Source organism: Corvus cornix, chromosome 2 (genome assembly GCF_000738735.6).
Source record: "Corvus cornix cornix isolate S_Up_H32 chromosome 2, ASM73873v5, whole genome shotgun sequence".
In the NCBI taxonomy this organism is placed as follows: Eukaryota; Metazoa; Chordata; class Aves; order Passeriformes; family Corvidae; genus Corvus; species Corvus cornix.
In genome coordinates, this window is record NC_046333.1 from 49,580,331 (window position 1) to 49,606,626 (window position 26,296).

The 26,296-nt window shown below is 37.4% G+C and overlaps 1 long non-coding RNA gene across 1 annotated transcript; it reads left to right on the forward strand.

Moving 5' to 3' along the window:
- Positions 1–792: 792 nt before the first annotated feature.
- On the forward strand, positions 793–23,773 carry LOC109144465. Its single transcript, XR_002045263.2, has 3 exons — positions 793–897; positions 21,092–21,201; positions 21,642–23,773. It is a non-coding gene; the product is annotated as an uncharacterized LOC109144465 (long non-coding RNA).
- Positions 23,774–26,296: the final 2,523 nt, after the last annotated feature.

Below are 26,296 nucleotides of genomic sequence, written 5' to 3' on the forward strand. Positions count from 1 at the left end.
ATTCAAAGCCTAGAACTGTGCAGCGGTCTGGTAAAACTATGGTTGCGTAAATTGATTTCTCCTGTGTTAAAAGAACTAGAAACAAAAGTCATAGGTTTTATGATCTTAAATGTTTTCCTAGGTAGCTTTGCAGTAACCTGAACAAAGAAAAGCTATGGTCCACAAAATTTTGAGAGTATTCCTTGGAATAAGCACACACATAGAACATGGGATTAATGCAATTAACAACACAATTTTTCAGAGTGAAAGGACTTTTCTTTGTAAGGAATAAAGGGAAAACATTTTCCCACACAAGATCCCTTGTTACTCAGAGAGTGAAAAATGCTCACGTCAGGATAGAAGACAGGCAAAAACATGACTGGCATGGAGTTAAATCCCCTGTGAAAGTACTTTGGGAAAGGCCACTTCAATAAGTGCACAATTGTGCAAGTAAGGATTTCATCCACTAGTCTGCCATGGTTTCTCTGAATACAACAGTGGTTCAGTTTGAATCTATTGTGCATATATCTGAGTTCTGCACACTGGATGTCAAAGCTTTCTCTTCAGACAAAGCTTTATTGTTTATTAAAATGTTTCATAAGTCCTCGTTGTGGGAGCAACAAACCTCTCCTCCCCACCAAAGCCAGATCCCGTTCAGAGCATGATTTGGAATGCATGTCCTTGTTAATTTAAAGTACAGAATAGCCTCTCTGTGGTCTGTGCTAAAATCCATCTGAATGCAGTATCTTTCCCCTAAGTTTAAATGGGCCATGATGTTTTGTGTCAAAATAAAAGCGTACACTGACCCTGACACTCTGCTCTGGCCAAACCATTTTCTGCCTAAAAGTGGAGGAGGATTTAGAAGGAAAGAATATTCTTGTCTACTTCTTAGTCTACCTTTTTTTGCCCATCGTATAGGTAAGTACAACCTTATTCAGGGCTCTGCTAAATTTTGCTTCTCTGTGTTTTCTCCAGAAGACATTGAAGCAGAGGAATCTCCCCACACATTGGATCTACTGTAAGCATCATTAGTGCAGGCCTTCTATACTGGGTCTGTCAAGTGGACAAAACAGAGGTATTGTGCTCCTTCTTCTTTGTCTGGGATTTTGCTTCTTCACAGCACCAGAAATGCTACAGAAGCTGTAGTATAGCAGATTTAACCCTCACATTTTCTCAGTTTTAATCTTTTAAGTAGAAATGTGAAGCATTCGGTAGAGATATGATTTCATCATAAATCTCCTGTAATTACTTAACAGTGATTCTTAAGACTATTTTCATTGTTCTGGTAGCCTAAAATCTGTTATGATGTTTTTACTTACAGTACTTAGATATATTAACTCATGAGTTTTAGATTTGAATTCTTGTTTCCACTGGTAAATGAAATTTATTTATGGATAAAATTATTTCACAGGGAATCAGAAGCTGTAGAGTGGTTAAGAAGGCTTTTATTTATTGTAGATACACAATATCACACATTTGTATTGAATCACAGTCTACTGACTCCCTTACTACTTACTAAGAGAACTGCAATTAACACTGCAGCCCACGGGTTAAACAGGTCCCTTACTGCTGGAGAAGTGGGATGTATAACCTCTTGGGTAAATGGCATTATAATTTTAAATGTTACAAACATTTTCATGGTATTTAAAATAACTTACTTTACCTAAAAAAATTATTAGGAATCTTGATTTTGCCGTTTTCCAGTCTTTTGATCCAAACCAATTCTGTATGTGGCTGGGGCTTTATCATATTATCCTGTCACCAGGACCCTTACTCAAGACAAAATAACTTCCATTTTTATTTATTTGGCAGGGGGCACAAGAGCAGCAGAAGGTGAGGTAGGAAAAGGTAGGAAAAATGTAGGAAAAGGACAAATAGACTCCTTCAGTGGCCCATTCCATATGTTTTAGGTCAAAAACTTAAACAAAAAGATATAGGAGAGCAGGATAAGAAACTAAAAATTTAACAGTAAAGTGCATCTTGGATAAATGTATGAAACAAAGGATCCTACTCTTTCTTCCTCAGAAGTGTACTTTAAACATAAATATAAAACAGCATTTTTCATCTGAAAAACCTCAAACCCCTTTGCAAGCACATTCCAAAATAACTCCTGGAGTGAGCAGCCCAAATAAACAACAATGGCCCACAAAAAGCATTTTTGGACCATTGATGAACTTTCCATTTTTCTTCAAACTGACAGCTCAGGAGAGCTTCCAAGCATGTTGGTATGTGCAGCTTATCAGCTAGAGAAGGAATGCTGCCATGCATCCTATCAAAATGAGAATGCATCAGCCTCAGCTCCCCAAAGTCACTGATGGGATGTATGGAAACTGTCCATCCCTGAAAGCTTGCACACCTCAGCACAGATTGCTGCCTCTCTGGCAGTGCTGTGTGACCTTCCAGTTCAGCAAATGTGTGAGGCACTACTCGCTAGTGTGGGAAAGCAACGTGCTGTGCTCTCTCCCGAGCTGCCACATGGCAAAAGGGAAGATTACTTACAGGATATCTTTTCATTTTTTAATTTCCCATATCTCAGCTGTAGGATCACTCTCTCATGTTTGTTTTTATCCCAAGAATTACATGGGTTTTGATTGAAATTAATAGTTTTCACCAAAACCTTTTCCTTGTGCCTTGCAGGAGGCTGTTCATATCACCTGTTTTATTTTGATGGCTTAATCACTTGAGTGTTAAACACTTGCTGCTTTGCTAGACTGGGATTTGTCTGGCTCTCTGTTTTTTTCATCCTTCTATTATCTAATAACATCACAGGACAGACATGAATGTGTATGTGTATGAGTAAGTACGTGGGCAACCTGGGTGTGGGAATGACGCACTCTCCTGGTGTCAGTGGGAAAATGGTGTTTTACTTTTAGTAGTTGTTTCCTTGGACGTGAATAAACTTCTTAGTGAAATATGTGCCCTTTCTGCCCTGCAAACCATGGGTGGATAACACTCCTCATGCTCTTAGCATGGAGGGTGCTGAGGAAGCATATCTGAGGGGGAGTTGACTTTGTTTTGGGCTTTTGAGTAGTGTTTCTGCCTTTGTTTGGGAATCCAGCTGATACTGCCACAGTTCCTTCTTCCTCTACATGCCTGATTTCCTTCTGACCTTTGCCTGGCCATAGGAAGGAGAGGAAGGGAGTGGCAAGAGAACTTCATACCCAGAAAACATTTAATAAATCACCACAGCTTTCTTTTCTTCATTGCGTCCATGGAAACATCCACAAAATGAGAATCTGCTCAGTACAAACATAACAGGAATCTCCTCCTCCTGTACAGTGTATATAAAGTGGGTGTTTTAAAGGAAAATTAAGGGTCCATAAAAAGACTGTTTAACAATCACTTAACATCTTCCCCTGAAAAATTCAAGATGATATGCTTTTTACCTTTTTAGTAAGGCATAAGATATTTGATGAACAAAGGAAGATTTTGTGCAGGTGTGATTTAAAACTCTTTTTGTAAGCATTTTCAATCAAATTCCTTGTATTTAAGAAGGCTTAAGAAAATACAATAAGAAATTAATATTTACTGTGGGATTTATTAAATGAAATGCATTCAGGAAAGCTTCAGCCTAAAAAGTATTGGAGATTATAAAGGTGAGATTCCAATCTGAGCATAACTTTAACTGATGTACTGAAAGAGCCATGTGCGTGTCCAAAACACACAGCATAAAAAGTCTTCATGCTGCCTCTTCTCCCTTCCACTCACCGGCTCTTTCCTGATGACTGACATATTACAACATTCCCGTTTTGCCCTGCCAGGTATCAGCCACCCCCCTTCCTGTCAGGGACTGCACCCGTTCAAACAGAGCTCCAAGTGCTCCACTGTAATTAATGATGACAGATTTCAAAGAGAAGGAGGGCCTGGAGGATAGGCTCTGACTCTTAAGCCTTTTGGCTTATTTATGCAGGACGTTCTTCCTCACCTACTTCTCTGACAGAAGGGTGAGTCATGCTCATATTTATGTCCATAACATTGCCTAGCTAAGCTGCCTCATTAGGTTCAGTATGGCAACATACATACAGACATTTTGAGACTGTAGACAGAGCATTGCAAGCCTTGACTATGATGTAAATATCCTTTTCAACATCTAATTATATGTCTTGATCTAGAGTGAGACTCCTGTGTTATTTGGGGCTTCTAAGTGTAACTACAAATACCTCCAGACAGTAAAGAACATGGATATCTCCTGGTCTGGCAAAATAAAAAAAGGAAAGAGAACAACTCACCGCTCTACCAATTCAGAGTTAATCTCATATTTCTGGGAAGTAAAGATGGCTAAATATGAACCGTCAAGGCCATATGCTCCTAACACATGTGTTGCTTCTCCATCTAGCTGCCAAAAAACATGTCTGTGTTTGACTCTAATAGATGCTGGAATAGTTTCTTCAAAGACTAAAGCATCTCATATGAAGTCTTGAGGAAAACAGTTTTGCCAGATCTCAAGATAATAGAGAATCAAGTCAGGACAGCTGGACTCTTCCTCCCTCAGAGCCACTGGGATAGCAATTTCTGATTCTGGTAACAGGGGAGTAAGTTGAAAATTTGCCATCTCTCTCTAAACCAGAGAATTTCACCCTGGTGACACTACATTAGGTACACGTAACATTTAACTTATCTCAGCAACAGTGCCTTTGTATTCTGGTTTGAAACTTGAGGTTGCCAAGGTTTGGTGTGTTGTACAAAGCTGTGGGAAGGGAGTTAAAGAACACTGCAAATATTTACTATAGGCTTTTCCAGCAATTAAACTTTATATTAGTCCCTCCTTCCTGAGCAGTGTCAGATTATAAAGGGCCTGAAGTTACATCCTAGCACTGCAAAAGGCAGAGCATGGGTCTTTCAGCCATACATACAGGCTAGGACTTAGATAGAGGTGGTGAAACCAGATAGAGGGAATACTTTTTTTGGTCAGGAATATTATCCTGTATGGCAATGCCTGCCTTACAGCGAGCCTTTCTGCTTCAAGAGTTAAATTCCTATCACAGAAATGAAAGCAGAAAGAAAGCTCCCCTTTATACAATGGCCTTTCTAAAAGTCTGGCGTCCCAAACTAAACAGTGCAGCATCTCTCAAGGACTGGAATCAAAACCAGAAACAAAACCTGGGAAATTTTGTAATATATTTAATTATACCATACTAGCATTAAGATAACTGTGTTCAAGACTATTTTTTCCTTTATATTTTTATATTTTAGATTTAATAAATTGAATTGTTTTTAATCAGATTTTATATGGACTCTTGAGGCGTAAGGGGGAAAGTGAATAGTTTCTTGAGTGAGATCATGTTATGAGATTATGTTCATCATCTCTGAGAACACAAAGCAGATCTTTATTATATTCGTTGATTAGGATGAGGAAGGGAACAAAACATGGAAGAAATGAGATTATTTCTAAGCTATTTGTACAAGGAATGGAAAGGCAAGGGCAAAGGAGTTCTTGCTGGCCCATCACACCACAAAGCCAGGTCCAGAGCACTCCTGGCTCCACTGCTCTGATGTCAGAGGCAAATAGATTTGAACAGGCTATGACCACAGCAGGCAATAACAGAGAGTGCTTGTACAGGAGAACATGCTACCCTTCCCTCCACACTGCTCTGGCACAACACAATCCCAATGCCTCTATGTCTCTGCCTTGTAAGCAAACTTAGGCATCATCTCCCCTATTCACTTCCCAATAAACCCACAGTTTTTCTCCAAAAAATACTGTTACAGAAGATGCAGTGTCACTATTTACAATATTCAGAACATTTAAACTAAGAATAGTCAGGGTGGCAAAGGTTTTGCCCTAGCCAAAAAAATCAGTGTATTTTTCATGTCATCTTAATCAGCTTAATTCTACCCTTTCCACCACAAAAATACATTTGTTGAAGAACAGCTTGTCTATTTACTTTCTTTAGAATTACTCTCAGCTATCAGTGACACCAAACCTAAATTATTTTTTGCCTAATGAAGTTAAAGCTACTGCCTAAGTCATTAGTATACAGATGGCTTGACCGTTCAGAACTGAAATGCCACATCAGCTGCTGAGAGATTTTACTGCATATATATATTTTTTTAACAAGTTGTCTGTAAAAAGAAGCCATATGAAAGAGGAATGTTATTTTTAATTTTTACTATGGTTTCTTTACTTAGAATCAGACTTGATAGAATCTTGCTTTATGATACATACAAAAATTTCTTGTGATACCTGCAATGGGATGAAAAAAACCTTCTCTCAGAAACCTCTCAGGACTAGCCTCTAGGCTCTAGGACTACCTTTCTAGGACTTCTGTTTACAGGTCTGGCAAACACCTCTACTTATTCTGCTTTGCTTGCTTGTGTAGGGACCTCAGAGAAGGAACTTTGTGTTGGTAATTAGGATTTGCTGTGTCCAACAAGAGGAGAATATTGTACAGTAGCATTAACACAACCTGGTCATAGTGGTTGCTCACAGTTCTTCCTCCATTACAGCTTTAGGGCTGATGTATTCCATGCTCTTTCTCTTCTGCTTTTCAACACACATATCTTCTTGAACTCACTACTGGCATTCTTTATGTGGTGCTGCATCCTAACAGTAGAAGCTAAAATTTTAATATTGTCAATGGCATGCCATATACTCACAGTTTTCAGGATTTTAAAACCAGTGACTTGAAACATGAAAGTTCCTGACAGAACAGTGTGCTTCCAAAGAGTGCTCTCTCTGTAAAAGAGGTTCTTTCCACTTAGCCTGGTCCCATCCTCTCCCTGTTGTTCCAAAATCTCTTTCTCCTCATGAGATCTGTCCTCACTTATGCTTACATTCTCTATTATATCTAATTATAATAATATAACCACGTAATATAATAATATCTAGCTACAGTTGTACATCAAACAGAAAGCTTTTTGTAAAAGAATACAAATTTTCAGTGCAATAGAGAAATGAAAACACAAGCTCACTTGAAAGAAAGTAATATTTTTGCTTTGTTAGCTATGCTTATCTTCTAGTACATTTAATGACTTATTTTTTTATAGTCTGGCATTAGATTGAGCTGTTTAGCAAGCAAGTTTTTGTTTCCAAAGTTCAACCAAAGTTATACCAAAGTTAGTTAAAAGAACACTGCACACTCTAGTATTGAATAGAAAAGTTGAAAGTACTTAATCACAGATACATCTTGGCTGAGAAAAAAAATTATTTGAATAAATATCTATTTGTTGCATTCCTTCTCCTTGTTCTGGATTAAAAAAAAAATATTAGTATGCTCAAGGACAAAATCATATAGGTTTGGTGAAATCACAAGGAAAAAAAATTACAAAAATTTTCACCTAAAAATTATAGGGTGAGAAAAGAAAAAAGTTTAACTCAAATAGGGGTTTTTTTTGGTGAATGAGAGTTTTCAATCTAAATTTAGCATTTTATTCAGAAGCATCCTGCTCCTCTATAAATGACTGTGTACACACAGGCCTTCCTGAATGTGATGTTTACTTGCAGATGCCAAGAGGTCCTTCAGACAAATATCTAACACAATATTATAGAAAGTGGATGCAAAACTAACTGTTGTTGTCAAGGACAGCCAGCTGGCCCCCATGTGTCCAAGCCAGAGAGAGATTCAGACTCGAGGGAAGCTGATGGGAGGCCCATCCTTCCCAAACTGCTAAGGCTGTGAACATCTTAAAAATTCCTCTGAGAGTGGTTTTGTTTAGAAATTCAAGAGTTTAAGATTTGTGCTCTTAATATGTCCATGAAGTAACTGAGCCCAGAGTGTCAGCACAGAGTGTAAGCCCTCTGTGGAAGCCAAATTAGATTTAAGTGGTTATTAAGCACAAAAGCTAGAAGCTGTTTCTTGAGTGGTGACAACACAAAGCAGTAAAGGAAATTAGGTCACAGAGAGCTGAGATAAGGTTTTGACTTGGAAGATTCTCTATTCAAGGCATAAAAAATAGATCTGTTTTTGGGAGTGGCTGAGAACCTGGAACTGCAGCTCCAGGAAACAGCAGGGCAGCCCTTGAGGAGGTCGGACCCATAAAGTACCACACATTTTGCTGTTATGCTTTGCTTCAGTAGTAGCAGAAGTTTAAAAATATCTTTGTCTGTATTTTTGTCATTGAAGTTTTCTGCAAACAGAACTAATTAAATCTCCATTTCCCACGTTCCAATGCAAAAACAGAAGCACCAAATTTTTAAGGCACAGAGATACCAAGCTTGGTTGTAAATGCTACAATATACGTTAGAGAGCATTTTGTTGAGACCTTACCAAACAAGAGGCATCTGAGAAAATATAAGGTGGCAGAGACGTTCAGACCTTAGAATTCATTTGCTTCTCCTGTGAGAAAACTTTCTTTCCCCTTTCAGAGCTCTAAATGTGAGGTGAAATTTAGCAAGATACAAACAGTATTTTTAAAAATGAGATATCTGTGTATAAATCCTTGTCAGTATCACTATCTTATCACTAGCATTTTGTAGAGATTTTTAAAACATAACAACTTAAGTGTAGTTCTTGTCCTATGTTATTTACTTTATTTCCCTGACTAAATTTACTGCATTTTTATTTTTTAGTTTATTTTTATTTCCCCATTTAATTTTTTTTTTATAGCAGGGTATTCTGCTTCAAATTAGAACTCCAAAATCACTTGGAATTGTCAATGGTATTGAGAACAAGCCACTGAACAAACCAAAACTGTTATGGACCTACTTAGCTAGATGGCATTGCATGGTCTGGATGTAAATGTTTCTGTCCCTGGTGGAAGTGCAGGAAAAGGAATGTCCATCATGTTACTATTTTTAATAGAGACATTTTACAGCTGCAAAGTGAACCTTGGAAAGCAAACCCCCAGTGTCTTGGATCTGGATGTCAGAAATAACCTGACCGTAATCTCACGCACTGAATCTAAATATTTCTTGGTGATGATCTCCTTAAAGAGCTCTTCTGTAGTATCTGATCCTGTTACTATAAACTCCAGAAACAGTCAACATTTCAGTCAACAAATAGCTATTAAAACATAGAAATGTAGTGTTTCATCTTCATGCAGTTATCTTACGTTTGAAATCATTGCTTCTGTGTCAAAGTAATTAAATTTTTTACTGGAAGTATGTTTGCATTTGATGCTCCCAGTTTTTATTTAATGTTGCACTTATATTCTTAATAGTTATTATAGTAATAATCATTAACATGTTAATTGTGTCTTTCCTTTTTGAAATTTGCATGTTTTCAAAACTTCTGTGACTTTTAAAAAAAATAGAAGTAAAAAAAATCCTCCCCAAATGGGGAGGGAACTATCTTCTGTTACATTGGCAATATTATATTATAGTTTTTTATATACTGTATTGCATACAGTAAGCTGAAACCGGCTTTTTATATTCTGTCACAGCTAACTGTCTTTAGACTTCAGCTTTTCTCTTCCCTTCTTACAAATCGCTCTCTATTTCTTCTTTTTAAATTGCACCTTTTACATGCCTAGTGAGATGGAGGTGGTTTGTGTCTGACTCATCTTCTTCATACACATCCTTCAAAGTAAGGGGTAATTGCTTCTCTTGCTTCTCCATCACCTTCAGCTAGCTCTGTGCCTTCTAGGATTACTCTTCCTCCAAGCTGCTGTTCTGAATATTCTCTCCATTTCTAACATTAGCCTTACCCCCATTCCTGATTTACATAGTTTTCTTTGGGCTCCTGCATGCCGTTCTAATTTTGTGCTACATGCCATCTGCTCACTTTCCCTCTGTCTGCAAAGCCAGGTTTAGTGAGCTTTGTGAGATCAGTTTAATCACTAAAAAAACTGTGTAGTCCAGCAGTAAATGTAATATGTATTCCAGAAGACCTACAAACAAGTTTTGTTTGGCACTCACAGCAATGAGGTAAGAGGATAAAAGGAGTTTGTGGTCACATTACCAGACCACCAGCAGAGAGTTATGAGAAAGCTAGACCCATTTTAATTAGGAAAAATATAAAAAGTTTACATGATAGTCATCGTTCTGGTCTACTATGAACCACAAGCTGTAATTATAAACTCTTAAGCATGAATTTTCTTAGCTTTATTCCTGGATTTTAATATCACTGTGTGAAACAAAAGTTGAATTTCTTTAGGTTGTTCAAAGTATGCCTTTATTAAAAAAACGTTTTTTCCAAAAAACCCTGCTGGAGATTAGACTTGATAATCTGCATGGTCTCCTTTAACTCTAAAATTGCTCCATAACATGATATACATCTGTGCAGTATAGATTTTTAAGGCTGATTTCTATGTAAGTAGAACTGTACATCTTAAAAATTGAACCCTTTGTCTTCTGTAAGGGGTGAATTTGAAAATTCAGCATTTCTCTGAAATAGTTATGTCCTGAGAAGTAGTTTCATATTTGATTTTTACAGTGATCTTATGATAGGATGCACTGTTGCTTATTCTGATTGAAGGTGATTTCTTATGATGCAGGAGTTAAAAGAAATTTTTTAGCCATGTAGTCCAGTATTGCAATGACAGGATCAAACTTTTGCTTTGGGGACTTGCTCAAAAGATGATGAATTTAATAAAAATAGCCTCAAATAGCACAGTCTTGAAAACACAGCTTTAGAAAGCTGAAACTATCACGTAACTAGTTGGTATGATTCTGTGGCGTGGTGCCACACCTTGCTCAGTCGTTAGTAACCAACTTGGGTTCCAGTAGGAATGTATCTCAATAAACATGATGCAGTACATGAACTAATTAGCCTCAAAACTGGGCTTTCTGACAACAGTGGATCTGCCTTTGCTTTCTTTGAAACAATAACCATTTGGCCATCTTCTACTTAGCAAAAGCATGGACCTATGTTTTCTAAGAGATGTGCCATCTCTTCACCAAGTACATCTACACCATAATCTAGAGGAAAATATAAAGGAAAATCCAAAGCATTATTACTTTGGTAGATATAACACCGGAAACAGCAGAACTGGAGTAAACTTGGAGTGGAAAACTGGCTATTATATGTAGGAGAAAACTCCCCTGAAGGTGAGGGAAATGCCTTGCTGGGGCATCACTATTGGATAGCCTTTCTCATGTACCTGTTTCTCATGCAGAGACTGTCATGATACTACACTGCCCATCTTTAATTCAGTAATTCAGTGATTTGGCCACTCATGCGAATGTGAGATAACCAAACTCATTTCCTCCTACTGCTTGCTGAATTTCGAGTCTTTTCTATCTTCTAAGCAAATGCACTGAGCTTGTGATAATTCTATCAGTGTATATAACTGCAGAGGAAGGGACAGGCAATGGCTGAAAGGAATAGAACTTTCGTGGAGGCTGTTTTATTTCAATTAGACATTCGTGGTCTCAGAAAAGCGACTTCCATAAAGATGCTCAATGTCAGAAAATTCAGAGAACGAGGAAATCTGAATTTCCTTCTGCCAAAAATCACTTAGGTTATTTTACAAGATGGCACAGGTTCAAGAACAGGGACTGAGAACCATGTGAGGAAGGCTTTTATTCAGGATGCTCCAGTCCTTGCTCAGAAAGTATGTACTCAGTCTTCTGTACTGGGTGTCCTGAAAAAGGAAGGCTCTGGATGACCTGCTTAGTCTGGTGCCATCAGCACTTTCCATTGGTACTGCATTTCTCCTGTGGCTTTTCCCACTGGTGCTTTCTCTGCTGTTGATGGGTAGGATTCTTTAAAGTAACCTGGGCTGTTCCTCAGTCTGACTGGGAACTTAATAAAGCCCTAGGTGCACAAAAGGAAAAAATGGATTTTTTCTGAATGATGTTTCGAAGTAAGATTTTTTTGGTTTTGCTCATGTACATTCATTTCTGCTCACAACCAAGATAAACTGCTAAAAGCTAAGGCACTGGTTTAAATTGCTTTTCTTGAAGAAACAGCAAAATGAATTGTCTAAGGTAAAGAAATTGAATCCTAAGACTTACTGTTTAAAAATTTCATCCTTGTCATGACTAATAATTAATTTCAATGACTTGTCCGGCAGACAAGACCAGTAATTCTGAAAATGTGTGGTAATCCAATGGCTGTCTCTTTCTTTAATGTTTTTCTCTGCTTCAGGTTAAGGAATTAACATTTATTTTGAAAATAGATCTTGCTTCCTTGAGTTGTCCTTGGAAGACAGTCCCGGGAAGAATTAGTGTTTTACATACTTAAAGTATTTCTTAAATCTTTAATTGTTTCCTTATGCTTCTGGCTCCATATGTGATCTGTGGTTTTACCTCTCTTATTTACATTAGCCAGAGAACAGATCTTATTTTCTGAGTTCATTCGTTTATGTAGCTTTGGACAAATTTAGCTGGATAGCTGTAGTCTGACCGTAGGAAACACCATGGAAATTATTAGTCTAAAATTCACTAGTCCTGATCCCCTCATTGAAAGATTAGGGAGTAATCTCATCAAAGTCCAAAAGCTAAATGTTGTTGGAAACATTACTTATAGGAGTAAAGTTTGCTGGTTCCTTATCTTAATTTCTGAAGGTGGCATTTTCTCTTCACCCCTTTTTAAAAAATTTCTTAATATTACAGCTCTGATCTCATCTGGTCCAAACTGAAATCCTTCTATAAAGTCAGTTAGACTGATTTAGACCAGCTGAGCCACTCACCTCTTCTAATGTCCAGACTTTGTGCTTGCTCTCTATGTTTCCATCTGTGTGCTCCTGTGTATGACAGCCTCCAACAGCTCACTAAAAAATACTTAATTTTTTGTGCTTTACTCACATAAAAATCCTTGTGGATGAATTTCATTAACATAATGTAGAAAATTCTGAGACTTTCTGACTAGAAGAAACACCTTTGCATCAAGTTTCAAGCAGAGCATTGTATATCAAGCTTGTGTCCACCTTGTAAACTCATGGGGTCTACCAATGATCTTGGTTTCTACCAGACCATAATTCTGTGGTCCGTAACACGAACTTTTATTCTTTTGGATTGCTTATTATTATAAATTTGATAGAGACATGTCAGAAAAAAATTCCAGATTCTACTGGCCCTCCTGGCAAACATTGGGATGTCCACTCTGTCATACCATGGGGCTATTTTGGAATGGCTTACCTAAGACTTACCCTGATGTTAGGAACCTCAGCTGCTTTCCTGCATGGAGTCCAAAATATTTGTGAAAAAGGAGTTAGTGCACATTTTCAATAATTATGGAGAGGTTTATGTGCAATATCTATCTATCTATCTATGTATCTATCTGTCTTTCTATCTATCCATCTATCTATCTATCTACCTACCTATCTTTCTCCCTAGAAGAGAAAATCGTATGTTGATATCTATATATATCTCATAAGCTATATTATAAAGATACATATTACTGTATTTGTAAAACACTTTACTTTGAATTATACATCCATACATAGTTTTGGGACAGAAACCAACGCTGAATAATTTTCTGGTAGATTTAATACTCTTGTAATTTAGAGAATGCAGAAAATGCACCTACTTTGTGTGCTTTATGTGTAATATTTCAGGAATAGTCAAATTGTGTAGTTTGTCACTTTGCCAACATTCTCAGTCCTTGTATGTGCTCTAGGTAACAGTTTATGGATTCCTTACCCATATAACTTCCCAGCCTTACACAATGTTGTTTCCTGTGTTTGTGGGCCAGCTAACCCTTGATTAGAGAGACTTACAGAGTGGTTTTATGGCCCAGAAGGTATGATTTAGCATAACTAGAGGCAAAATGATTACTAAAATTTTGCTTGTCAGCATTTCTCTCTTTCAATCCATTTGTTAGATGCTTAAAAACAGTAGCAATTTTAATATTAAATGTCTTTGCCAAAAATCTCTGTAAAAAGAAGGTTTGTTGACTGGTTATCAGTTCAAGATATCTTAAAGAATTCAGAAATATTTTCATAAACATAAGCAATTACTATATTTTGGTTGGATTTTTATATCTTATAATTGCAGTTTATGAATAGTTTGATGGCTCTTAATTGCTCATTAAAAACACCATGAACACTGAAAGTACGGCGAACATTAATAAAAATTCTCTAAGTTTTTATGGTGTGCTGGTAACTTCCTAATTCTGTTGCTCTAAAGGCCCATGCTGTTTCTCAGTCCTATTAACTCTTTTATCCAGACATTTTTTCTTCATGATATGCACAAGAGTGAATTCTCATATGCATGCTTCCTCCCTGCTGAAACCACTTCTATAAAACAAGCCCAGAGAAATCCCAATTAACTCTGCAGCTAAATTTAGTAATAAAATACTTTAAAAAACCCTCTTACGTACAGAGAAATCTAGATCAGTCAGGTAGTAATTGATAGTCCAAAGAAATATCAAAGTGTGTTGGGTAAATTATTCATGTCTTTGAGTATAAAATGGGAAATGCTGGTTTGTGGTAATGCAACTATGAGCAGCTGCCTTGGCTTGTCAGAAATGCCTCTAATCTGCCTTCTTGAAGTCTATCTATGCTTTTCTTCCCCAAAAATGAGGCTTGAGAAACAGATAAACTTTAAAGCACTTTACAGGAAAAAACTTCTGATCATTAGCAGCAGCCATACCTAGTTTAAAGAAGGACAAAGACTTTTAGAACTGGAATATATCTTGTCCTGTATGGAGATGGAATACCTTTAGCCTTTTGCTATATAACTTTTGCTCTTATCAGTTTGAAAAACCACAGCCACAGGGGAGATGATTGTTTCTAAACTACATATCTCTTTCTTGCAGCTGTACATATACAAGCTCTGAAACTTCTCACTCATCGTGATAGTTTCTTCTGTGGGAAACAACAAGCAAGCTAGACACTGGACACTAGAAATAAAATTTACTGGACACTAGAAATAAATATGCCTTGTTGTGGCCAGATTTCAGAATAATTTAGATGCTTTTCAAAATTTTATCCATAGTCCTTCTCCCAGAATTTATTGAAGTCTCAGCCCTTAAAAACCAAACTAGTCCATTATCTCCTGCAAGGGTAAACAGCCAGAGTGAATCACATGCCCTGTTACATCCTTTAATGTCTGCTGACATGAGGCATAGTATCAAATAAGTCAGAGAGGCATTTTTATGTCATTTAACTGGATTTATGTACTTAAATAAAGGGGTTTGTTTCATCTCACTTTGGGTGTCCAGAAGCTGGGTGTTCTGAACTACACATCTGGGTGTCCCATCTATGTAGTCACTGGAGAAAAGAGTAGGATGACTTTGCTTCTGGAACTAGTGATTTATGGCTCCTGCCTTGAGATTAAATCAATCCTTTAAGGGTAAGAAACTCTTAAGGACTTAGGACAGTGACTTTAGCTATAAGTTAATTTTTAAATAGTGAAAATTACGTAAGATAAATCCTGTTCTCTGTGGCAAGCTCTGAAAGCAGAAGCTGTGCAAGAATTGTTTTCTATGAAAAAAATATTAACGGAATTGTAATCCCAGAACACCACATCTTAAGTCTTTGCTCTCATAGACCATTTGCATTTTTGTCCCTGACCATGGCATTTCACATTCTGAAATTATAATAACAGCATATGTAAAAGTATCTTGTGATAATTTGATTAAATGTACTATTCAATTAATCCTATACTGTTAATGTGACCTTTCACGAGATAGGGATGTAGAAGAAAAATAAGGTTACATAGTACCCTAGAAATTCAAAAGATCAGAGAGGAAAAAGAGGACTATTCTAAATATTTACTTGAAACACTCGAAAGCTTAGTTTTAACATTTAGATGGGCTATTTTATAATCATACTCAAAGGCTGGCTGCTTCCTCTCATTTCTTACCACTGATGCACAGTCCCCTCTCTTCTGTGCTGAGGACAAGCTATGCAGACAGGCATGGCAAGTCTACTGTACTTTTGACCTGCTAGTTGCCTTTGTTTCCTGTCTACCTGCATTAATTTTGGTTCATTTGTACAAGTCTTCATGTACAGCAAAATAAATACAATCTCACAGTGTAGCTTCTGCCTGCAATTAAGTTGAATAATTAACAAATATTTCTCCTTCATTTCTTTATACAGCTTTTGCATGGAGAATAGATATAAAAAGCAAGAATAATGCCAGAGGTCTCGCTGTTCTAGGTCATTTGGCTTTCAGACTCTGAAGCTGGCCTCTCTTGGGAAGGTCTGAAGTCTTCCAGTGGAAGGCAGGAGGAAATGAAAACAACCCTGTGGAAAAAGAAGAGAGGAATATTTTTCCTTCCTTGCTGGATTATATTCCCTTAGGGCTCAGCAAAACTCTGTGCTACACTGAATACGCAATAGATGGTTTTGCTATTGCTAATTCTGTGGTAATAACCCAGCAAGATAAAAAGCTGCCCATGTGTTTAAAATAGTCTTCCAAAAACACGTTTTAAAAATAAATGTGTTCCAGAAGATGAACTGGAAAAAGACATTTTTTATATCCTAATTATAAGAAAAAATGTGAAAGCCTACATTAAAATTGATGTGAGTTTCTCTACTGAATTCAGTTAGAGTAGAATTTTAAGAAGCAGTTCTTGAAAACTGTGCAGGAAATGTCTAACATTAATGCAGAAGCAGGTTCATGGCAAATCCAATTACCTGTGGACTATCTGCTTTTTCACAAGTGTGACAGAACCTAATGAATAACTACTGAATAATACATGCCTACATAATTCTGTTTGTCTACTTCATTACATCTGAATGTAGTAAAAGCTTTGATGGGTTTTCTACGTAAAAATCCTGGTATTGGTAGGTCTTTTGCTAACTGTCTATATCAACAAATATCAGTGGTACTATCTTCTCCTTTGGCTGTTTCCATTTACTTCTGTGATATCAGCTGTTATAACTTCTTCAGCAGTTTCTGCATTCCTTCTGTGTTTTGCTTTCCCTACAATCCATATGTGCATTGTAAATGCTTCTGTTAGTTTTCCCTTGATGCCTTCTTCTTGTGGTTTCATGTGGCAACACATAGACAACTCCCTGTTCTTTTTTAACTTTCAGTAACAAATATCTCTAACTTCCCTTACTACTAAAGTCCTTCCACTCCTCTGCCTGCAGTATGTAAAGGCGTTTTCTTTCCTTTTTTTCTCTGTAGACCTCACTTTCCACGTTTTTTATTGTGCAAGACATTGTGTACAACAAAACTGCTAATTATGGTTGGCTAAATATAATCCACCATCTGTGGAATTTCTGTCAAAAAGACGGGCTAAGCAATGACAAGCATAAAGGTGTTTAATAGTTATGTAAAAGGCATTAAAACAAAGGTGTTGTCTGGGTGTCTGTTCAGTCATGGTTATTTTAGAAAGTATTTTAGAAAGTATTTTAGATTTACATGCATAAACAAGGGGGAAGCCATCCACCATTGTTCATTGTTGATGGAAATGCATCCACAGTTAGCATTTTTGCACGTCAATCACTCTCTCTTTTGTATCCTTTTGTTATCAGTATTTTTTTCTGTTACTCTTCATTTTCTTATTTCATTGCTGTTTCCAGAAATTTGTTCTTATCTCAGCCCATGATCTTCACCTTTTGTGCCTTCAATTCTCAGTTCCATCCCACTGCAGCAGGAAGGGGGAGTGAGAGACCAGTGTGTGGTTTGGGAGAGTCTTGGTAGGGGCACTGATTTGGGGCGCACAGTTCCTAGACCACAACACCTGACTGCATAAGCTGATGATAGTTTTATATGTAAGCAACAAAACTTGCAGCTGATGTTATTCTGTGATCAATTTATCATAATATTTGAGTGACTTTGGGATATACCAAAAGCTGAAAGTTGCTATTAATCAATATATTAAAACCAGATCTTTGTAAATACACCTATATTTTCAAAGGCTTTTTGTCATGTCATTAGTCTGTATTAATTACAATCACATGACTAGTGATCGCATCCCAGTTCAACAAATGAATATGATTTAATTTTAATTTGAACCATTCTAACATTTTGTTTTAAATAACAGCTTTTTGATCTCTGAGTACATTCATAGCATGCTAACAAAAAGAAAACTGTTACTCTAGAAAAATGAAATGTGGTTAGCTTTTCTCATATGGATGCAATAAAGACCACTTCTGGTGCCTTGACATTGCACAGCTGAATAGTTTTTGACAGGGCAAATAACTATAGTTTAGTCTGAGCTTTGGCAGTACTACAAGTTATTAAATATTTGCAGTAATCCAGTAAGTGAAACTTTATTATAGGCAGGTTGCTTCAAAGTGTATTATCTCCATAGTTACAGACATTTTCATCATGTTGGCCTTTTTCTATATGGAGGCACTCTTTGATTCTTTATTTTTATATTGTTTCATGGACTGATCAATGGTCTTTTGGAAGCTTTCAGTTTTCCTTATTTCTCCTCTTTTATAAGTAGGTTGAAGTTTTTCTGAAATATTCAGAACGGATCAGTCTGGCAAACAAAAAAACCCAAAGCTCAGAGCTGCTGTTCAAATCAAGCATATTGAAGCTCACTTGTGTTGGTTTTTTTTTCAATATTGAGTTTTATCAAGTTCTTTCATGACTTTATTTCACAAAAATAGTATCACTATGCATATGTTACCTTAGCTGTCCTTTGGGCTTCCACTACCACACATGATAGTTCATCAATCTTAATGCACTTCTCTCCTGCTGCAGTTGGGAATCTGCCTCAAAGTGCAGATATGGAAACTGGGACACCTGTGTGGGAGCACATGGAACCCAGCGCAGACGTGGGGACACCCGAGGGCAGTCCAGACACACGGGAGAGCTCCGGCACTGCCATGGGAATGGCCATATCAGAGCTGTTCTACCACATATAGGATCTCAGGGAACATCCCTGCTGAGGGTTGTATGGTGTCCTGCAGGTGCACCATCTGCTCCAAGTGCTGCTTTGCACTCTAGCTCCATGTTGGTAAACCCTATCTCCTGGCTGACAAGCATAGCCTCTGTTGCATCCCTTCATGACCTGCAAATCACCTGAGCTGAAGGTCACTAAAACACATGAAAGGAACCTTTGGTGTTGACCAATATTTGTTCAGGCCTGATTCAGTAAATCTTACAGGGTGGTCTCGGCTAGGTGAGCTCTACTCTTGCTCCAGGCTCACATCTCAGGATTTGAAACAAATGCCTTCACACTTTGTAGAGGGAAAAATGAAACCTTGTTCTTCGGATTGATTGCACAGATAATGTGAGAAAGGAAAGAGGAAAGGTCTCACATGATGGGACTATCTTGTTAAAGGAGGAGAAATCTGTGAATGAAGGTGAGACAACTGTGATTGATGTACATACATGATAAGACTGACGAAGCATATTAAATGTGAAATGTCCAAATCATGGTGCTAACATATTTTACCAATTTCTTCCCCATATAACCATATGTGTTTCCTAAATAACATTATTATCATTAATGTCTCTTTGTAGTGATGATCAATAGACTAATTCACTTGTAGAAGGATATTTTTTCAATAGACATTTTTTCATTAGTAATTGCAGTTATTTTCTGTCATACATAAATGTAATATGAGGTGTTATTGAAGGTTAAAGAAGGAAAAGGTGAGGAATGATTAACTTAAAATTCCAGCAATGTTAGGTGAAAAGTGGGAAACAGACTAGAGAGTGATGGAACATTTTTCAGAATAATATTATTTTTCAGAAACAGAAAATACGTTCCACCATTAGGTATTTTCCTCATGTTTCATAGAAGCTGATTTATTTTATACTAGAGAGAAGTATCTTCTGTATAAAAAAAGTAATGGAAAAAAAAATTAATAAATTGGACTGTATGCAGTGAAATAACCAATGCTGAAAAAGTTACTGACAGCCACAAAATTACTGTGTCATCTTATAAATATAACGAGTTAAATATGAGAAGTTATGTCATCTTATAAATGGCAAGTTTTATAAGGTAATTCTATATAATATTTTAAAATAATACACAAATAATCCATTCTGTTTCTTATGATAAGAAATTTGTTTCTTGAACCACATTAGTTTTTAGATTTATTCACATTGCCATGGACATGACTGGCATTTTTCACAATTATCTATGAAATAGATAATTTAAAACTTTCTATTTATTAGAATAATTAAATATTTTTCATACAGTGGACTGTTTTGTCTAAGCCCAGTCTAAGTATCCTATTGTAAAAAAGACCATGTAATTTTATGCAATCTACTGGGGCTTTTTAAAATTAGTTATCATGCTTACGATGCAAACTTACTCTTTTTCTTGGTAGTCAAGAGGGGTCAATATTAGCTTTCCAGAGTGGAGCCAAAAGAGTTTTTATTTGGTTGCAATTGTCACAATTTTGCAAAAGTCAATTAGATATTCAGTAGAGGTGCAGAAAATTTTACAACTGTGTCTAAATTTTAAGACAGTTGTTTATGTTTTCTGTTATTTTTAACAAATATTCATAAGAAAAATACTTAATAGTTTTGTAAATCCTTAAAGGATTTGATGAGGGTACTAAGCACTACTCATAATACCACAAATCTAAGGTTTGAGTATTACAAAGGAAGGCACCACAGCAAGTAACACTTCTGTCAGATAGCTGGTAGGTGATAAATTGAGGGACTGGTTAGAAGAGGACAGGGCTAATTTTTATGGCAGTCATGATCGGATTTGAGGGATGCTGATCTCAGTCGTGCAGAGGAGCATGAGGGAGGGAAAGGTGAACCTTTGTACTGAGCTGTGAGCCTGGTGCCAGCTTACAAAGGTCAAACGTTTAATAGCACTCTTTCATTTTACAGCTCTATTCCATGTGTGAAGGCAGGCTAGGAATCCAGCTTTGATAAGGAAAAGGCAGAAACATACTTTGCTGTGCTTTGATTTTGGATGTTTTATGTTTCTTGAGTATAATACTATAGCCTCGAGAAGTGTCATGTTCCTCACTCAACAACCTAACATAGAACTGTGACCTAAACATCCATACTGCAGTGCACTGTGCTGAGGGAAAAAAGGAGGAATCAATTCCAGCTATTACAGTTTCTCTGGACTCCCTGGTGGTGGGCTCAGAGCCATTTTTCTATTCTGATTAGAAAAATTGCTTGAATCTACAGGAATTTCAGTGCTCTGTAGGGACTCTTCCGCACATTCAGGTAATGTTCAGTTATAAAAACATAGCTCTCCATCAAACTTTATTTAACTAATACCATAATTAACTGTATAGGGTTTGGCTGAGGTGGAGTTAATTTTCCCCATATCAGCCCTCACAGTGCTGTGCTTGTAGCTAGTATTTGTACCTAAAAAGACGTTGACAACACACCAGTGTTTTAGCTGTTGTTGAGAAGAGCTCACAGAGCATCAACACGGTCTCTTCAACCTTTTCCCCTCAGCAGTCAGCAGGTAGTAGGCACAATTTTTGGAGGCAACATATCCAGGACAGCTGACCCAAACTGCCCACACGGATATTCCATACCATGTGATGTCAGCTCAGCAGCAGAAGGTAAGGGAAAGGGGGAGAGGGAGGCATTTTTTATTAAGACATTTGTCTTCCAGAGAAATTGCTACATGTACTGAGGCCCTGCTTCCCAGGGAATGGCTGGACATTGCCTGCTGATTGGAAGTAGAAAATAAATCCTTTGGTTTTCTTTGCTTCTGCATGTGCAGTTTTTTCTTTTGCTTTATTAAGCTGCCTTTTATCTTGACCCATAAGTTTTCTTCCATCTTGCTTTCTCCTGCCCTGTCCTAATGAGGAGGGGAGTGACAGAGCAATTTGGTGGGCAGCTGGTGTCCAGTCAAGGTCAACCCAACACACGATCTAAAATTGTGTTACATATGTTTATGAACTTCTACCCACTTCACTCCAGCTAAGACAAAAGCCACCCATAAAAGTTGCATCAAGACTAGAGAAAGGAAGTAAATATTGAAATCTTCAACTTACAGGTGGTAAACAGAATACCATGACAGGCGATGCTTCTTTGAAGGTCAGCCCAAATGATGGAATATATGAGCACAGCATGGAGCAGAAAAAAACCCACACAGAAGTTTTGTCCTTGGAATTGTAGCAAAACCCTGTTGGCTGCAGCAGCACCTACATTTTCTTTTTGAAGCTCCTCAGCAGTAGATTGGTGTTCCTATGGAAGACGTATACCCTGAAATCTGGATGGTCTCACCTTGAAATTAAGAAAAGATGTATGGGCTCTTGTTCTGCATCATCCTGTAGGAGACCTCATCTCCACTCACACAGTGAATCCCGCGAGATTAGCAGCTGACTTCAAGACTTCTACTGATTTTTTTAAAATGGAATTACCATGAAAACCCCAAATGCTGCAGTCACCCTCCATCCCCCCCAGTGGAATTACAATGGTCCCATCATATAAAGATAGATCACATGTTCATATGGGCCACAACCAACAATTCCTTTGTATTTTTTACGTTACCTAGCTCAATGGAGCTCCATGCTAGCTGATACTTCTCCAGATTAATGAAATATAAATATTTAGTCACAAGTAAAATAACTCTAGCATGTTATGATGTTCAATTGCATGTGCTTTTTTATCAGTTTCTCAAAAAAATGACAACTTGTGATCTGTATCATGGGTCACATCTATAAGCAACAGGACATAGCTCTGTGAAAGTATTCAACACTTGTGCAAATAAGAAAAACTGGGAGCCTTTATGTTATATGAATGAATATTACTAACCCATATTTCCAATTAATTTACATTTTTTCCCCATAAGTTTATGAACACGTTATATAACCACAGTTAGTTTTCTACACTGACCTAATCTGTGACAATAGATTTACTCAGAGAAATGAATCCTTGCTCAATCTTACCATAGATCAGCCTGTTTATGGAAAAGAGAGGGAGAAAAGGAGAGAGGAAAGTGCAGCTGTCTTTGTGGCTGAGGACTCCCTTTGCTGTTCTTGAAGTTAGCGCCACGTACTTTTATTTGCTAAAAGCTCTTTGACCTGCAGACTAAAACATGACTGTTAATAAAAGGTCATGAAACACATCTGAAATGGTAATAAAACAAGTGAGAAGAAACTGCAAATAAAACACTTTGTGAGAATCCTTTTTTCCCTCGATAAGAATGGACTGCTCTGGAAAAACTAAAACTGAGAAATATAATCATGTGAAAGAAGCGCATATTTTAATGCAAAAGCTTGTTCACTGACTAAATTTCCATGTCTCAAATCTTGACTAGATTTAAACTTTCTCAGGGGTCTACAGAAACAAGTAATTTTTGTTTATGTAAAGAGGAAGGGATTCTTTGCATAAGCACAGTGGTAATAGCTCTGGTATGTACTTCGAGGTCTGCAAAATTGCTCTTCCTGGGGAAAGCAGTTTATGAAATTTCCATAGCTAAGGCCAATTTGCACAATCCAAGTAAATGTCTTGGGTTATTCTCTGAGGTCTAAAGGGCTGAGTACACCCGACATACCACATTCTACCAGCACCAGTCATGGAGGCCCAGGGTAATGGGTGTCTGCTCTTGCACATCCTCTGAAGTCATCTCACTTCTGAATCCATATTTGTGCCCCATTCTCACAGAATTAGAATTAGTAATAATTATTCTATGTAATAATATAGGATTGCTCAATAACACAAAGGCTAAATGCAGAATGATTTCCAGGGAATCAGATGAAAATCTGCGTAATCTTTAGGGTGGTGGCAAATTCATACACAGTGGGTGTGGACATTTTTTCAGGACTTTGCATTATGTTCCTCACATTCAATACACACAAGGAAAGGATGGGAAGTATACAACTTCCCTCCCCACTATACAGCATTAAAAGACAAATATAGCTTCTTTTTTTTAACTTTGCATTAAGTGTTCAGCTTTCACCTTCCATATCGTCCAACAATCTGCTAAAATTTCCAGCAGCTACGTTTTCCAGTGAAGCCAAGTACAGGATGAGGTTTTCCAAAAGGTGAATGAAACAATTCATTGAAAATGTCAGTCAGAAGCCAGAACATAATTTTATTTGGTTTTTTTGATCCTTGTTCAGAATTCATATGATTAGCATGTGGCGAACTGTAAAATGAAGTGGAACCAAAGTGCCTGAAATAAATTTCACCTTGACCTGATTTCCACTTGACTGAATTTGTTGTAGTAAACTGGTGACACATAGTGGATAAACAGTAACACATGTCTGCACTCGGAAAAGGAGAACAGATGGTAAACACACTGATATAAGGGCTGTTACACAAGAGCTCTGTGTATAATTCAGAAAGGTCAAATCCCCTGAAAGACGAAACAAGTTTGATAAGGGAAAGGGATTCATTGACAGGAAGGAGTCAAGTGGGCACAACTGAAGCAGACAAGGCTTTTGCCTCCTCTGTGGCTTTCACTCAGAAAAGGCATCTGGCCACATCTGTCTTCTTATGTAAAACCACTGTCAGAGGTGTTATTCACTTGCTCTGAAGGCACTTCCTCAGAGGATAGCACTGCCAGTCCACTGGTGGAAATTGTGCCTCTGTCCTAAAACCCATCTCTTCTGAATTAGTAAAAGCCATACTTTTAATGGTTTGGGAATATATTTTGACCTTCCAAAGACATTAATTCCTTAGATCTTGTCTTCTGCAGCATGGGTTATCTGTTCCCACTTGTGACCACAGCTGGCCGTGACTGTTTTGGGTAAAGGAGTCTAAGCTGGGTATGGAAAGGCAACTGTCTTTGAATATCTTCACTAACTGCAAGTCCACTGGTGTGCAAGAAGGGTTACTGTCCTTGTTTCTCATACTGGGAACAAGCGATTTTTCCAGTGGCCGCCTGGGGTTGAGTAGAACAGAGGTCACCCAGATCCTGAGTAAATTCCGTGCGCACTCCACTGCCTAGGTTGCCAGTGAAGGATTTGGTCAAGATGGACTTGCAAATGAACAGAGCTACTCAGCCTCACATACAGCTGAAGTATTCATGGTCAGCAAGAGCAAATAGGAAGACAAAGGAAAGATGAAAACCCAAATAAGAGGTCATTACCCAGTGGTGATGGTGGTGTTCAGCTGCCAGACTGTGCTCCTGCAGCAATTCAAGATATCCAAGTTAAAACATGATGTACATGCAAATATAATTTTGCCAGCACATATTTTATCTTGTATGGTTCTAAAATCAGAATTTTTGATGCTCAGAAAGCACCAAAATATATCTAATAGGGGAGACAGATAATAAGCTATTTAGGAGAAAATAATTATGAAGATATTAGTTTTCAAAAATATTCAGAGGAATTCTATTAAAATGTATTTCATGTTATAATAGTTACTCTAAAGATACTTTCTGCTGTTAAAAATATACCTAGAGAGCATTATTTTTAAACCATATTTTTTCAATCTATTCTTGGCAGGAGACTATAGATTTAACATTGAAATTGTTCTGCTTAAGAACTCACAGAAAACAGAGATGGAGTGAAAAATTAGGTGCTGAAGTCAGGCATGTTGAATGTTCAGCTTGTATCTGTTTTCAAGAGTTAACAATGCCAAAGTCATTTCACTTGTGACTTATTTAACAGCTGTCTGCAATTGAGGATCCAAATTTAGTCTCTTATTGCATCTTTTACTCCAGGGGCTACTTATTCCCTTAAAACAAAAGCAACCCAAGCCAAAAATTTTTACAAACAATACAAGATTTTCTCTTTAGCTATAGCAGGGACCTTGCCGATGTTCCTGCCAAACAAAAACATTTCTTTACTTTTCACTAATGTGTCTGAAATTTCTTTGGTGGTTACAGATCCAAGCCTAAGGGATTGTGGCCTTGAGATTTACACAACATAAGATGAGTAGAGGTGCTGTTCCATTTTCTTCCCCAGCTACTCAAATGTTGGGAAAAGTCCCTTCATCTACCCTACATCTCCATCACTGGCTTCTATTGGGCATATTTCGTGGTGACTTTTACATATGACTTGGAGGATCCAAGAAAAGGCCAAAGTGCCCAGATATGGCACATCTCTGTACTTCCTGGGAAATTTCTGGAGGAAAATTAAAGTATGCCTTTCTGTGCACTTCTCATGCTACAGCCAGCCTGCATTTCCTGTGCACCTGCATCAACTTTTAATTTAGCTTCATTAATAAGCAGTCCAACTCAGGTACTCTGAGCCCAACTTTTGGTCTGTGAACCAAAGAACAAAAAAATACAAAAACTGTATGAGTAATTTTATAAGCGCATTTGTAATCTAAACTAAACTAGATAAGCATTAGCTGTAGCTTTAGTCACAAATTCAACTTTCAAATAATGAATATTAAAGAGATTATTGGCAATTTTTTGACTGAAATATATTTATGCAGAGAGGTCCCAAACAGAAAAGCAAATCAATGCAACTCTAGGTCTGTTTCTGAAGGATTAAAGATACAAGGACTACTGACTTCATGTCATGGTTTAAGCCCAGATGGAAATAAAGCACCACACAGTGTGAGTGTTAAGTACATGAGAAATCAATTCATTGTCATTAGCAGAGCAGCCAGTACATCATAAAAATCAAGAAGTCACTTTCTGATTCACCTGGCAGGTCCAGGTGACTATTCAGACTGTTAATGTAAAACTCATGTAACTCTAATATCAAGCCTACAAGCACTTGCTAAAAACTGGCCATCTGAGAATCA